Raw genomic sequence first — 12,954 nt, 5'->3', positions numbered from 1 at the left:
CTCACATAGCGAGGTCACATGGGAAGTCATTTTGGCAGCTCCTGCCATCAGAGCGTGCCAGTCCTTTTCTCTCAGCCATCGGTACATGGTGCCAAACTGAGAAATGAAGCATGTTATCTGTAACTAATACAGTCCATCTCAGCTATGGGATTATCTGACATCTATGACTGGGCTCTCTGCTGTGTTGCATCCACAGGCAGGGTGAAACTCTGCTCATTAGTGATGTGTGGGTCAGCCCATAACTTGCAGGTCTCAAGGGTTATGGGTTATAAAAAACAGAAAACATTGGAATAGTCTAGGCTGTGACTACTAGTCCACCTTCACCTTGTCCTCCCCTCTATTTCAAACACACACAACTACACACACATATATGCACAGTATAGTGCAAATCCTTTTGTGCCATGGCTGCCAGTAATCTGCATTACTGAACCACAAAGCATCCCAGTGTTAGCTGGGAGTGAAGCAGCAGCAGCATATGACTGAGGAAATTAACCTACACCAACAGCACTGTGCTCAGCAGCTACATTTGTAAATAATTTGAGGTCATGTAACGTAAAATGCCCCTGCTTGTAGTGTACGGTGAGAAGTATGACAAAATCCTGCCCGAGTAAAAATGAGGCGCAAAGTGTTCTTACAAAATATTTGAATTTGTAGAGTTACAAAAAGACTGTGCAGGGGGTCGCAAGTTGTTACAGGCTGTGTTTGTTATAGTGTTATAACTAACTTAAGTGTGGATGTTAAAACACTTGGACCTACGCACCTGAAACTGCACCGCAAGAGGAATAACGCTAAAGCTAGTACATGCAAGACAATGCTTTTTGATGACAGCAGCTCGAGGAGAGATCCCAGGCGTTTTTGCTTCTGTCAAAGTGCATTCTAAACGTCATGTTTAGAATGAATACAAATATTAATCCCAGTGTTTGTTCTCACTTACTCTTTGATTCCAAATTTCATCTAAGATTTCAAGCCTTCTTTCATCTGCAAACTACCACATACTCACAGGCGGCTGCACCAACACAAGTAATATCCCTATGGACAGCAAACAAACAGCAAATGCTTATATCTTCCAGGCATGCAGTTGACAAAACTGCAGAACAGTAGGTGTCAATTCATTTACCAAACACATCTAAGTTAAAGCTTCGAGTCAAATAGAGCTTCAAAACTTCCAGTGTGTTGACGTGTGTGTTCCACAACGCTGTGCCCTGGGGAAGGCTACACCGCCCTCTGTCATTCCTGCTTATATGGTGGCTCTTTCAGAGCTGAAGACAAGCTGAGAAGAATGCACTAAAGATGGTCTACTTTCACGGTAATATGCTTTAAAATTCTTTGCAACTCATGGGAAAAAAAACCCAAAACAACTATGACCAAAAATTAAAACGGAATCGTTTGCTTGACGCTGATAAACTGCACATCAGCTGAACTGAAAACAAATCTGCTTGTATTGTGATGCAAATATCCAAACAATAATCTTTTGTGAATACACACCAGGAGTTGGGTCATTTGAGCAGTTTACTGTCAAAAACAAAACAAAAATAAAATCCAACATTGATTAAATGCATGGCATACTTTTTAAATTCCATAAGCACAACCTGCATAATTATTATATAATCAATATTCTGATTTAATTTGCTGCTGTTACTCTTACTTTACATTTAAGTTTTCTACTTAATGAATTCATTTATTTACAAAATATTCTAAGATAATGCATGATATGCAGTTAAGGCCATTTTTTATGTATTTTGTTACTTAGTCATGTGTTTGTTTATTTTACCATTGTTGATTTCAGTAGCTCCACTCCTGCTTGTTTTGAAAACATTTGTATGCTTGACAGATCATGTTTTATATAAAGACCTTCCAAGACGTTATAATTGAAGAGATATTTGAAAGGAGGTTGTAATTCTTAAGGATCTGGGAACAAAGATGAAGATGATGGCAGGATTTACAATACCACAATACATTTAATTAAAACACTTTATTACCAGATACTGGTTTAAAAACAACATGATTCACTTCCACCATGTTGCTCTAGCTAAAATAGCAGTTCAACACAATAATTAATTAATACAGTTAAAGACAGGCCACTTGGGGAGGCAACCTACAGGGTGGAGTGACCAAGGGGCATGCTACCAGTTTCTCACCCTGGACGTCACAATGCAATTCTCACTGCAACTTAAATGGTGCTTTAAACTCGTATCACCCATATGCATAAGAGGGAACCTCACCAAACATACCTCACCAGACTGTGTAAAACAGGGAGGTATTTAAATTCATTTTCATATTGATCTATGGTTGACTTTTTGTGTTTCCTGAAGCTATTTGGCTGCAGAATAACCCAAAAAATATCAAGAAATGGACTGTAACTTATACTGTTTTACATTTTCTTTTATGTGATCTTCAACATCCAACATTTAATAGTTTGATTATTAAAATCTGACAATTCTACATTTTTCCATTCATCCAATAATCTCAACAATATTTGATCTTGTTGCCAATAGTAGTTCTTGACACTGGTTAGAAATATGATAGGCTGGCCTACAGGGAATTGTTTATTCTGTAAATGTTTGTCGGTGCCCATCTGCAAACATGTTCTTTAAAGTTTTCTTAAAACGCTTTTTTTCCCTTTATATTTTGGGGTCTACAGGGACGTATTGTTTCAGACTTGTGCTTGCATACGTAGAACAAAGAAAGGGCTGTTTTCCAGGCAAATATCATTCTCTGGGGAAATTGCAATGTTGCCAAAATGATTGATGAAAAATAAAGAAAAACAACTCCATGGAAAGTATTTAAGGCACAGCACTTAACTCCACAGTAGTGTATTATACAGTAATCCAACTCTAATTAAAAGTTTTGGTTCGGTCAGAGAAAGGTTTGAAGGTGCGGTGGAGTCAGATCACTGACCTCCGGGTAGAAACAAAGCTTTGGGAGTGGAAAAAGAATGTGAAGTTAATCATTTTCTTAAATATGTTGAGGTCATGAGCATAATGGTAACATAACTGAAAACCAGCTATAGGACATTAATTTTCTTTTTTTTAAGCATAAATTAAAAAAATCTAAGTAATCGCAAAAACCCTTCCAGTCATTTCAAAGTCTATGGGAAAATGGAAATTTCTGCCTTCCTGCTGAGTTCATGGGCTCACTCACACATTATGGGTCATATTGAGTAATTTATTTTTGGTATGAAACGGCACGCTCATTGGATAACGACATGTTAATCACGCGCCTTTAGCCAATAAGCATGTGGTTTCACAGTCAAACCTGCCTCTTCTCATCACATCTTTTTTTTAAACTAAATGGCGACGATTGCAAAAAAAATCTTGAGCCTTCAGCAGCTTCAGAAACCAGTGGGTGATGTCACAATGACTGTGTCCATCATTTATGCTGTCTGTGGTAACTAGGCTCTCTTGTCCATGACAGTAGGTTGCTTTCCATCCAGATTAACTGTATGTAGTCAAAGCAACTGACAGTGTATGCCTCGCAGCTATCGTCGATTATTACCACACAGAGTGCACACTTGACAATGAAGGCTGTATACCTCCCAACAGATTTGTATTAATTAAATGCCCGGAGGGTAGGTACCACCACAGTGTTATTCCTTTTTATTTTCCTACTTACACATTTTTATCTCTCTTTCACCTACCTAGAGATATCCAGTCCTTAAAGTAGACATGATTTAAATGCATACCATCGAATCTGCCGAGGGAATGCAGGGGGGACAGAGAAGCGAAGTCATGTAGTGGAACATTGTTTTAATAGAGTCACTACAGACAAGAGGAAGCAAAAGAAGCACAAAGGGTCAAGAGCTACAGCAAGGCTAAAAAAAGACAAGCTGAAGGAGGAAAGGAGGAGGGGAAAAGAGGATATGCTGACTTCATTAATGTAATCTGCAAATGTACACCAGAGGCCAATGAAACTCTATTCAAATCTATAATAATGAAATTCTTTGTAGCATCAGGTCTTTCAGTAGGTAACTCTCTGGATTACATGGAAAAAATGTAAGATTATAGATGTGCAGATTTGTCATCCTTTTAGGCTACATGTTAAATTTCCTTTGTAATTCTGCTTAAATGTTTAGTTTTTAATGTAATTAACATATCTCTTTTAATTTTAGTATTGTATTCACAAAAATGTGTATTAGTAGAAGCTGTTAACATGAAGAGATATTCACTTATTCCATCTTTAAGTCTGAGATTATCTGGCTTCACTGATTCTTGTGAAGCTGCTTGTAAACTCTGGCTGTATTGATTTGGTTTTGAGCATTTTCATGTTAATGTGGAGGAGTTGTTGAAAAGCGCGAAGAGTCAACATCAGAACCATGAGTCATAGTACAGGTTAATTAAGCTTGGCTTTAGTTATATCGAAAGTGATACTCCAGGAGGACGGCTGTTGGCTCAGACGATAGTCTTTCTTGTTAGTTATTTTGTTTAATAAAGTCTGTTTTATTTAAATAAATCTTTTGGGTCAGCTCCTTTTTGTCACTTTCTTTGAGCAAGTTTGTTGCAAATTTCATATAATGAGAACAGAAGATGCAGAAACCGGAGACCTAATTTCCGAATATTTAGGATATAAATAGAGTGCAAGAGTTATTAGAAAAGGCTAATAATGAACAAATGTGATTCACTAAAAAGAAAAAAATGTCATGTGAGACTGTTTCTGCTGCCAAAACCCAAAGTAGAGGAGGAGGAGAAAAGTAGTTAATACCAGACCTTATAATCCTGGGATAATACAAGACAACCATTTCCAGTTATCATCACAAAGACTCCTGGTCTTATTCTGAGCTTTCTGTGAAGAAATAAGAATGTAAATGCTTCAACATTGACAGGTACAGAATTAAAGTAACTGAGCCTAGAAGACTGGAACAACAAAAGAGTTTAGCTGATCAATGAAAAAGTCACTTTCACTTTATAAACTCCTGTTTCCTGTCAGGGTATTTTTGAAATGACAAATTTGTGTTTGAGGTTGAGTTGTTGAGCTTTAGAGATGTTTTAATGGGATCTTCTAAAGATAGCTGCACAGCACGGGTCAAAATGAAGATCTGTACCAAAAGTGTGAGTGAAAGTAAACCTGAATAATTCGAGTTGGGTTCGTATAAACTAAGTTCCATGTTCAAGCTATACGTCGAATACTACAGGAGGCACAGTGGTGCACTGTTGCCTCACAGCAAGCAGGTCTGTAAGAAGGCTATATGAATGGTGGTCTGTCTCTGTGTTAGCCCTGTGACAGAATGCCAGCCTGTCCAGGCTGTACGTTGTTTCCCACCCACAGAGATAAGCTCCAGGCCTCCCGCAAAACTGAATTTGATAAGCAGGAGGAAATAGGTGGACAGAAATTGTAGACATATTGTAGACATCATCATCTTGTTTCTATAACATTCAGACAAGAATGACAAGTGTTGTGGTTTTGACTGAGAGACTAAGGATACTGCTATTTGTCATTAACAGCCAGACCCTAAAGCATAGTTTAGAAGATGGCTTTAAATCCCAGATGCATGGAGTTATGTCCATCTTTTATATATGTCCAAAAATAGCTGAATAAGCCGCTGACTCTTTGTGCTGCTTGTCTCACACAGTCACAACGAGTCATACTTCCATATTAACATGACTTGTCCCTCTGCAAAGAATAAAAGCTAGTTAGCATATACTCTGCATGGACTTTAATGTTCCCCACATTGGGCTCGCTGGAAAAAAGGTCATGTATTAGTGTTTCTGTCTAAATCTTAGACATTTCCTACAAAGTAGGAGCTTTCCATCAATATCTCTTACACTGCAGTTCAAATTTACTTAAATAAAAAGAAGTATGACACCAACTTGAGGCTATGTTTAGTCCATGCTTCTCTAGAACCTGTTATCTCTCACTCCAGGACCAATGACCCTTGCCCAGTCCTCCACCACTAGTGGCATTATCCCACCAGATAAGGTCCTCTGTCAGTCGCATCAACCTGTGCGACATTGTGACATTTGGCGAGACGAACAATGCCGCCGCTTTTTTGCTGACCTTTCACAAAGGCTTCAGCAACACTGTGTCACAGGAGTTGCCCTCGACTGCATTTGTGGCCGACACAATCCTGAACTCAATTTGCGCTCTTGCTAAAGGGTGTAATGATTTTGCAGGTCTAAGAGATGTGCTTCTTTCATTCTCCACTTGCAGACAGGTGCATTCTAATCTTCAACTATAAACACATGGATGAGTGAAGGTATTATATATAAACAAGCAAAATATCCATCTTCACATCTCTAGCATTAGATTAAATTGTGCCTCTTATTGCAGCATAACAACAGCGATGGTAAATTTGAGCTTCCTGTAAATAATTGCAAACCTTTATGAGGCGTAAGGTAACGCAACAAGAATGCCTTTGGTAACACTGCCACCCAGTGTGCAGAAGAGCAGCTGCAACTATTTACTGCTTTTTTTCTCAGTATCAGTGCCTAAATGCTAATGCAGCTCCTTCACAGTGCCAAACTGAAGTCACTTTATTCATTCTTTATATGAGAGTTACAGCAAACATTACACAATAAAAGACTTTTAACTGCATTTATCTAATCAAGTCTGCTCCTAGTTTGTTGATATTCTCAGTCCAGCAGAGTTTACAGACCTTGAATGCTAATGGTATTATTAGAATGCAGTGCATGCCCGCACTGTGCAGGGACTCCAGCCTTCTTGCAGTGAGCAAAGCCCTGACATGTATACACACGCGCTGAACTCATAGTTCTTTCTATAACATATAAACCCACTATTTGTCTTCAGGGATGCTTGGGCATCTTGAAGCTTAAAGATCTATATTTAGTGCTTTGCTCACCCAATCCCTATAACAGTGACCTGTTTGCCCTTCTCTTTCTCCTCTATGTCTTTTTTTTATTATTTTATTTTCATTATTGGTTGTTATTACACAGACATCTGATTGAACCTGTTCCTGTTAATCATCAGTTTTCATCCAATCATCGCTCAGACACTTAAGCAATCTGAAAATTCTAACTCTCACATCGTTGCAGATCTTTGATTGCGCTATCTATATGCAAATGATGTGTGAAATTCGACCGCAGCTCGGTATGTTGCAGGCTTTTGTTGGGAACCTGTGTAACTCAATATCATCTATTAAAAAACCAAGTCACATATTCAGTAAGTTATAAAGAAGCTTTGTGGGGGTTTTTATTTATTTGCAGCAGCCTTGGATAACTGTAATAACAATTTTCAGTACCAATCCATTAAACACATGGTGTGTATGTGTGTTTACAGTTGCCTAGATGCTGAATGTGCACAGCCTCGCGTTCTCTCCCAGCAGCTGCGTGTTTCCTAAGGCTATCGATGTTCCTATACAGCTCATAGCAGAACAGCATGCAAATCTTCCACATGATCAACTCTCAAATAGGAATGAGGTAAGTAACGTTTAATGGAGTTTAGTGTTCTGATGTCAAAGTTTCATGAGGCTTCATAAAAGCAATTATATTAGATGTCGGATACAAATGCAGAAGATTCTAGAGAATCAAATTCATATAACAGCATAACATACACTCACATAGATTTAATTCAAAATGGTTTAGTGTCATCATCATGTTTGAGATTTGTGTATTGGGAACCAGGATGTATCTTTATTGAAATGCAAACCAAGCTATTTTTAGAAGACTGCCAGGTGTGGCACATTCCATAGAGCGACTGCCTAGCCCTGGCGTGCTTATACTGGCTTCAGTTATTCTAGAGGATCAGATGAAGTACTAGTAGCCAGTATAGTGTAGAATATTACAGCTTCAGAAGTAAAACAGCAACCCTCAATCTGGTGTTCTGATGATGTGGACAAGGAAAGGAAACTTGGGTTTTTTTATTTTGTTTTGTTGCTTTTGTTTGTTTGTTTATTTGTTTGTTTTTCTGACTTTTTCTTATCCATACAGCCCAGATTTGTTCATTTTGGCCTTACAGTGATGGAGCTGTTTCTTACTGGACTTGAGGATAAATTGTTCAGAATGAAAAGTCTAAAGTGGTCCCGGGCAGTTAAGGGATTGTACAAACTCATTTGAGTGGAGTCGAGTATGAGACATTTTAATGTTGTATCTGGTACAGAAAGAGAAAGCTAATTAAGACATTAAGATGTTCTTCTTTATTCTGTCAACTAATATCCCAAACCCAGACTACAGGGTATATAACAAGTAATATAGTTCCAAATTCTAATTGCAAATGCCTTATGTCTCCAAATCTAGCTACTGTTTACCACAATATTCTCTAATATAAACAGTAATAAGTTAATGAAGTTAATGTTTGCACCCTAAGCACCAATATGTACATTAGTAAGATTAAAAATGTCCAAATGTATGGTCAGCCCTGAAAGTTATGCATGTTCCACTCAGTCCTAATAACCTGTGTTTGCTTTCCAACACTATTGAAACTCTCATTTGCTCTGCCTTTTTCTGACACCTTGCAAGAAATAAATCTGATAATGAAGCTAATTACATAAGTGTCAACGTGTGGAAACTGATGATGAAAAAATGAACATCGCAAGACTTGCTGTAAGCGCCACTGTTGATCAGTGAAAAAGAATCAGGGTCTGAGGCCACACAGATAAGATAGGAAGGAGCAGCTGATGTACAGTAGCTACAGTAGCTTCTCTCTTTTTTTTCTTTTTCTTTTTTTTTTTTTAACCTGTCCCGTTTGGTTCTTTTGCCATCAGAATTATTGTCTAAAGGCGAAGAAAGATGCCCAACGGATTTACTTTACCAAATGGACCATCCCAGCCTTGCCGTAATGGTCCATTTGATTCAACTTTTTATTGTTTATTTTATTTTCACTTGCTGAATACGGGACAGACTTGACTGGAGGAGAGAACGTGGAGAAAGAAAGAGGAAAGAAAAAACCTGAGAAGAGGGACGGGGAAAAGGGCAAAAACAAAAACCAACAGAATAAGCAGACAAAAAATACATATATCGATCACCTGGATCACCTGTTGAGAAAGAAAGAAGAAAGCAAGCAGAAGAAAACGAGAGTAATAAACAAGATCACAATGATATATGGGAATATGACAGTAAATACTAAATATTAAACATTATTGTGCAGCACGTGAGATCGACAGCGCACAGTGTGCTTTGAGGTAGGAGCCAAAAAGGGTGTAGTTTGTGTGTGTGATCACCCGTGTGTACACCTGTGAGCATGAACGCTTGTTTTTTTAAAAGGTTCCTTCATGTAATGATCTGCTAGAGGGTGTGGGGGCCACTGCCCCGTCCTCCAGGGCATGAAGCAGGTATGGAGGAGATCAAGACTCCAGACATCCAGAGGCCCCAGAACACAAGAGACCAAGGAAGACCAACAGAGGGGCAGCCGCGCCACTATCCCAGAAAGAGCTGAGGAGAGTCCCAGATGAGGGGTCACTCAGCAGCCGCGAGCAGAAGCCAGGGGGTTGCAGTGACGTGCCCGTGAGCTCCGCCGGCAGCCAGCTGTGCCTGAGTGGCCGAGCCCCGGGCGTGTGAGGCCGAGGCACCCCATCCCAAAGTGACCCGAGCGAGCCCCAGGCTCCAGGCCCCAATAAGCAGCCGCCAAGGAGTGAGCCGGTGGGTACCTGGGCGCCCACCCCCGGAGACAGAGAACCACCAACGCACCGATGTCTGAGGGCGTCCGCCACTGGCAGGGGGAGTGGTGGGGGAGATGGGCCTCCAAACCTTGGAGGGCCTGAGATGTCCCCAGAGAGGTGGCGTCTGATACCCAACCTGACATATAGACACAGACAAACAGGCACACACAGATACAAACATGTATTCCCACCCTCATGCTCTCATATACAATTACTCAACACTCACCCAACGTGGAGACAGACATAGAGAGCGCTGTACACACAATCACACTCCCCAAGCGTACTCTAAGCCCCGGGTCTAGGTACCCTTGCCCCTGGAGGGGAACTGCACCCAGACTCAGGTGGTGTAACCCTTTTCCCTGCGGTGGGGAGAAGCAGACCGCCCGACTCCGCAGCAGAAGGGAGGCCCCATACACCAGACCCCAGTCGGACGGCCAACTCCTCCTCCTAGCCCCCTGCTCCAGCAGGCCGCAGAGAGAACGGGGGTGTAGGAAGACTCCAAACCTCCCTCCACCCGCTCATATGTACTGTTGATGTATGTGTGTTCTAAGGTGCATTTAAAACCCAGGAGGGCATGGAGCCACCTGCCAGAGCAGCAGGTAAGCGTATAGCCCCTCCTGCTAGCCCTCAATGTCTACATGTATTTAAAATTGAGAGGTGGGCAACGACACCAGGGGTGAGGTGTACACCCTGATGGTAGTTTGGAATCCGTGTAGCGTGCCCACCTCCAAGATCCTATATGTATGTGTAATGAGAGTGTGAGTAATGTGAATGTCTAAGGTGTGGGATAAAATTGAGGCAGAGGCAGCCAGAAGGGGACAGAGGGGGGATGTCTCCCCTGCACCCTGGTGACACACCCCTACCCCAAGGCCCTGCATGTGTGGGTGATTGTGGTGGAGCGGGAAGAGGGAGGCCGCTGGAGATGGGGAGGAAGGAAGGGAGGGGCAGTGACCCCTCCCTGGGGCCAGCTCCCCCGCTGACCCCAGTAGGCACCCCCCATGCTGTGCAACCCGCCAGGAAAGGGGCCCAGGCCCATCCGGACCGGGGCCCAGTGCAGCAGCGCCGCCCGGCCCCACAGAGCCCGGGACAATTCACCTGACCCCACCACAGAAAAACTGCACCCACCCCATCATCCACTCATCTTCCAGACTACACAAGACAATAGACGCCCAGGCTGAGATCTTCCTCCACCTCTCCTGTATCTCCCCTCCTGCAGAGAGAGTTCCTGAAGAGAGGAAAGCTCCTGCAAGATGTGACAACCTCCCCACCAGTTGAAGAGCCCCCAGGTGGCTCGATGCACAGCGGCACCCTGCGCCAGGGCTGGGCCCCCATACACCCACCTGCCCACAACCTCGGCAACACACCAACCAGGACCCAAGCCCCTGAGGCCCGGCCAGGGCCCCAGCCCAGAGACGGAGCGCCCCCAGAACCTCACGCCCATCCCGGACCCACCCAGGGGCAGCCAGGCTACCAGGTCAGTAACCCACGTCCGTCAGCACAGACCCTCCCCTAGCCCCGCTGCACGCAGCCACGAGGAAACCGTCACCTAAGAGCCAACAGAGCCCCTAATTGGCCATGACCGCTACCCCGGTTGAGCCCCCAAGGAAGATGCTCCTGGGGAACCCCCCGACGCCCTAAGCCTGTCCCTACCCCACACCAATCACAACAGTGAAGGTGGGACCAAACTATGGCCCCCCACCCCCACTAGGTGATGGAGCTGATCAAAGGAGCCCAGAGCAATTGATCTGATGTGGTGGCAGAGGCTGTATCAAGACTAATGTAATCTAATAGATAATTTCTATATTGGTTAGAATTAAGATTATTTTTATTTTTCCAGTTCATGAGGACTGTTTTCTTGGCTATGCATAGGGCAGTGAAAACCATATGGGCTATATTCTTTTCCGTAGTGACATTATCTAAGCTGCCCAACAAACACACTAAAGGAGAAGTTGGAATGTTACATTTCAGACACTTTGATAAGTCTTCACATATCTCGCGCCAAAACTTCTGAACTGGTGGACAGAACCAAAGAGCGTGGATATAATTGTCCGTGAATTGGTTTGGCAGTGTGAGCAGTTGTTGGTAGACGTAAAGCCCATCTTGAACATCCGATGACCTGTATAGTGCACTCTATGTAGTATTTTGTATTGAATTAATTGAAGACTGGGATTTCTAATTAAATGAAAGGTTTTAAGCAAATCTGAGACCAGAAGTTTTGGTCTAAGTTAACTGATAAATCCGCTTCCCATTTTGCAATAGGAAGTGATATTGATTCATCTGTTTTAGAAAGCATTCTGTATATTTTGGATAGTAATTTGGGGTTTTAAGAGTAAGAAATTGAACCACACTTGGTGGTGTTTGTAGTTCAACTTGACCCGGTTTAAATCTCTTTTTACTATGGATTTAATTTGTTGATATTCTAAAATCTTTTCTTGTTGATCCCATATTGTGTAACTAGTCTGTCAAAAGGAATAAATTCTGTTCCTTCTAGTATATGTTCTAAATATTTGATTCCTTTACTATTCCAATCTGAAAAGTTTATCATATTATTGTTTTGTAATATGTCAGGGTTGTTCCAGATAGGTGTACGTTTGCATGGGATTAATGGAGACTCTGTCAACTTCAGAAACTCCCACCACGCTGTCAGAGAGGAGCTGATGTTGACGCTTTTGAAGCATTCATGTCGTTGGATGTTTGAGCTGATAAACGGTAGATCTGAAATCTCTAGATTATTGCAAAGTGCTTGTTCTACATCTAGCCAAGGTTCATCTAAGAGGGTATGTTTTTGCCATCCTGAGATAAACTGAAGCCTGTTGGCCAAGAAGTAGTGCTGAAAGTTAGGTAGTTCTAATCCTCCTTTATTGGATTGTACAAACTCATTTGAGTGGAGTCGAGTATGAGACATTTTAATGTTGTATCTGGTACAGAAAGAGAAAGCTAATTAAGACATTAAGATGTTCTTCTTTATTCTGTCAACTAATATCCCAAACCCAGACTACAGGGTATATAACAAGTAATATAGTTCCAAATTCTAATTGCAAATGCCTTATGTCTCCAAATCTAGCTACTGTTTACCACAATATTCTCTAATATAAACAGTAATAAGTTAATGAAGTTAATGTTTGCACCCTAAGCACCAATATGTACATTAGTAAGATTAAAAATGTCCAAATGTATGGTCAGCCCTGAAAGTTATGCATGTTCCACTCAGTCCTAATAACCTGTGTTTGCTTTCCAACACTATTGAAACTCTCATTTGCTCTGCCTTTTTCTGACACCTTGCAAGAAATAAATCTGATAATGAAGCTAATTACATAAGTGTCAACGTGTGGAAACTGATGATGAAAAAATGAACATCGCAAGACTTGCTGTAAGCGCCACTGTTGATCAGTGAAAAAGAATCAGGG

General features: G+C 41.6%; 1 long non-coding RNA gene across 1 annotated transcript in view; it reads left to right on the top strand.

Annotated features, from left to right (window-relative positions):
• LOC120434743 overlaps window positions 1-12,954 on the top strand; it is a 117,868-nt gene that overhangs the window by 99,464 nt on the left and 5,450 nt on the right. The window contains exon 3 of the long non-coding RNA XR_005609317.1: window positions 7,231-7,370. This is a non-coding gene — a long non-coding RNA (uncharacterized LOC120434743). The remainder of the gene's footprint in view (window positions 1-7,230; window positions 7,371-12,954) is intronic.

The sequence above is a fragment of the Oreochromis aureus genome, linkage group 19 (genome assembly GCF_013358895.1).
Source record: "Oreochromis aureus strain Israel breed Guangdong linkage group 19, ZZ_aureus, whole genome shotgun sequence".
Lineage (NCBI taxonomy): Eukaryota > Metazoa > Chordata > Actinopteri > Cichliformes > Cichlidae > Oreochromis > Oreochromis aureus.
The sequence above is the reverse complement of the archived record's forward strand: the minus strand, read 5'-3'. Positions and strand labels throughout refer to the sequence as shown.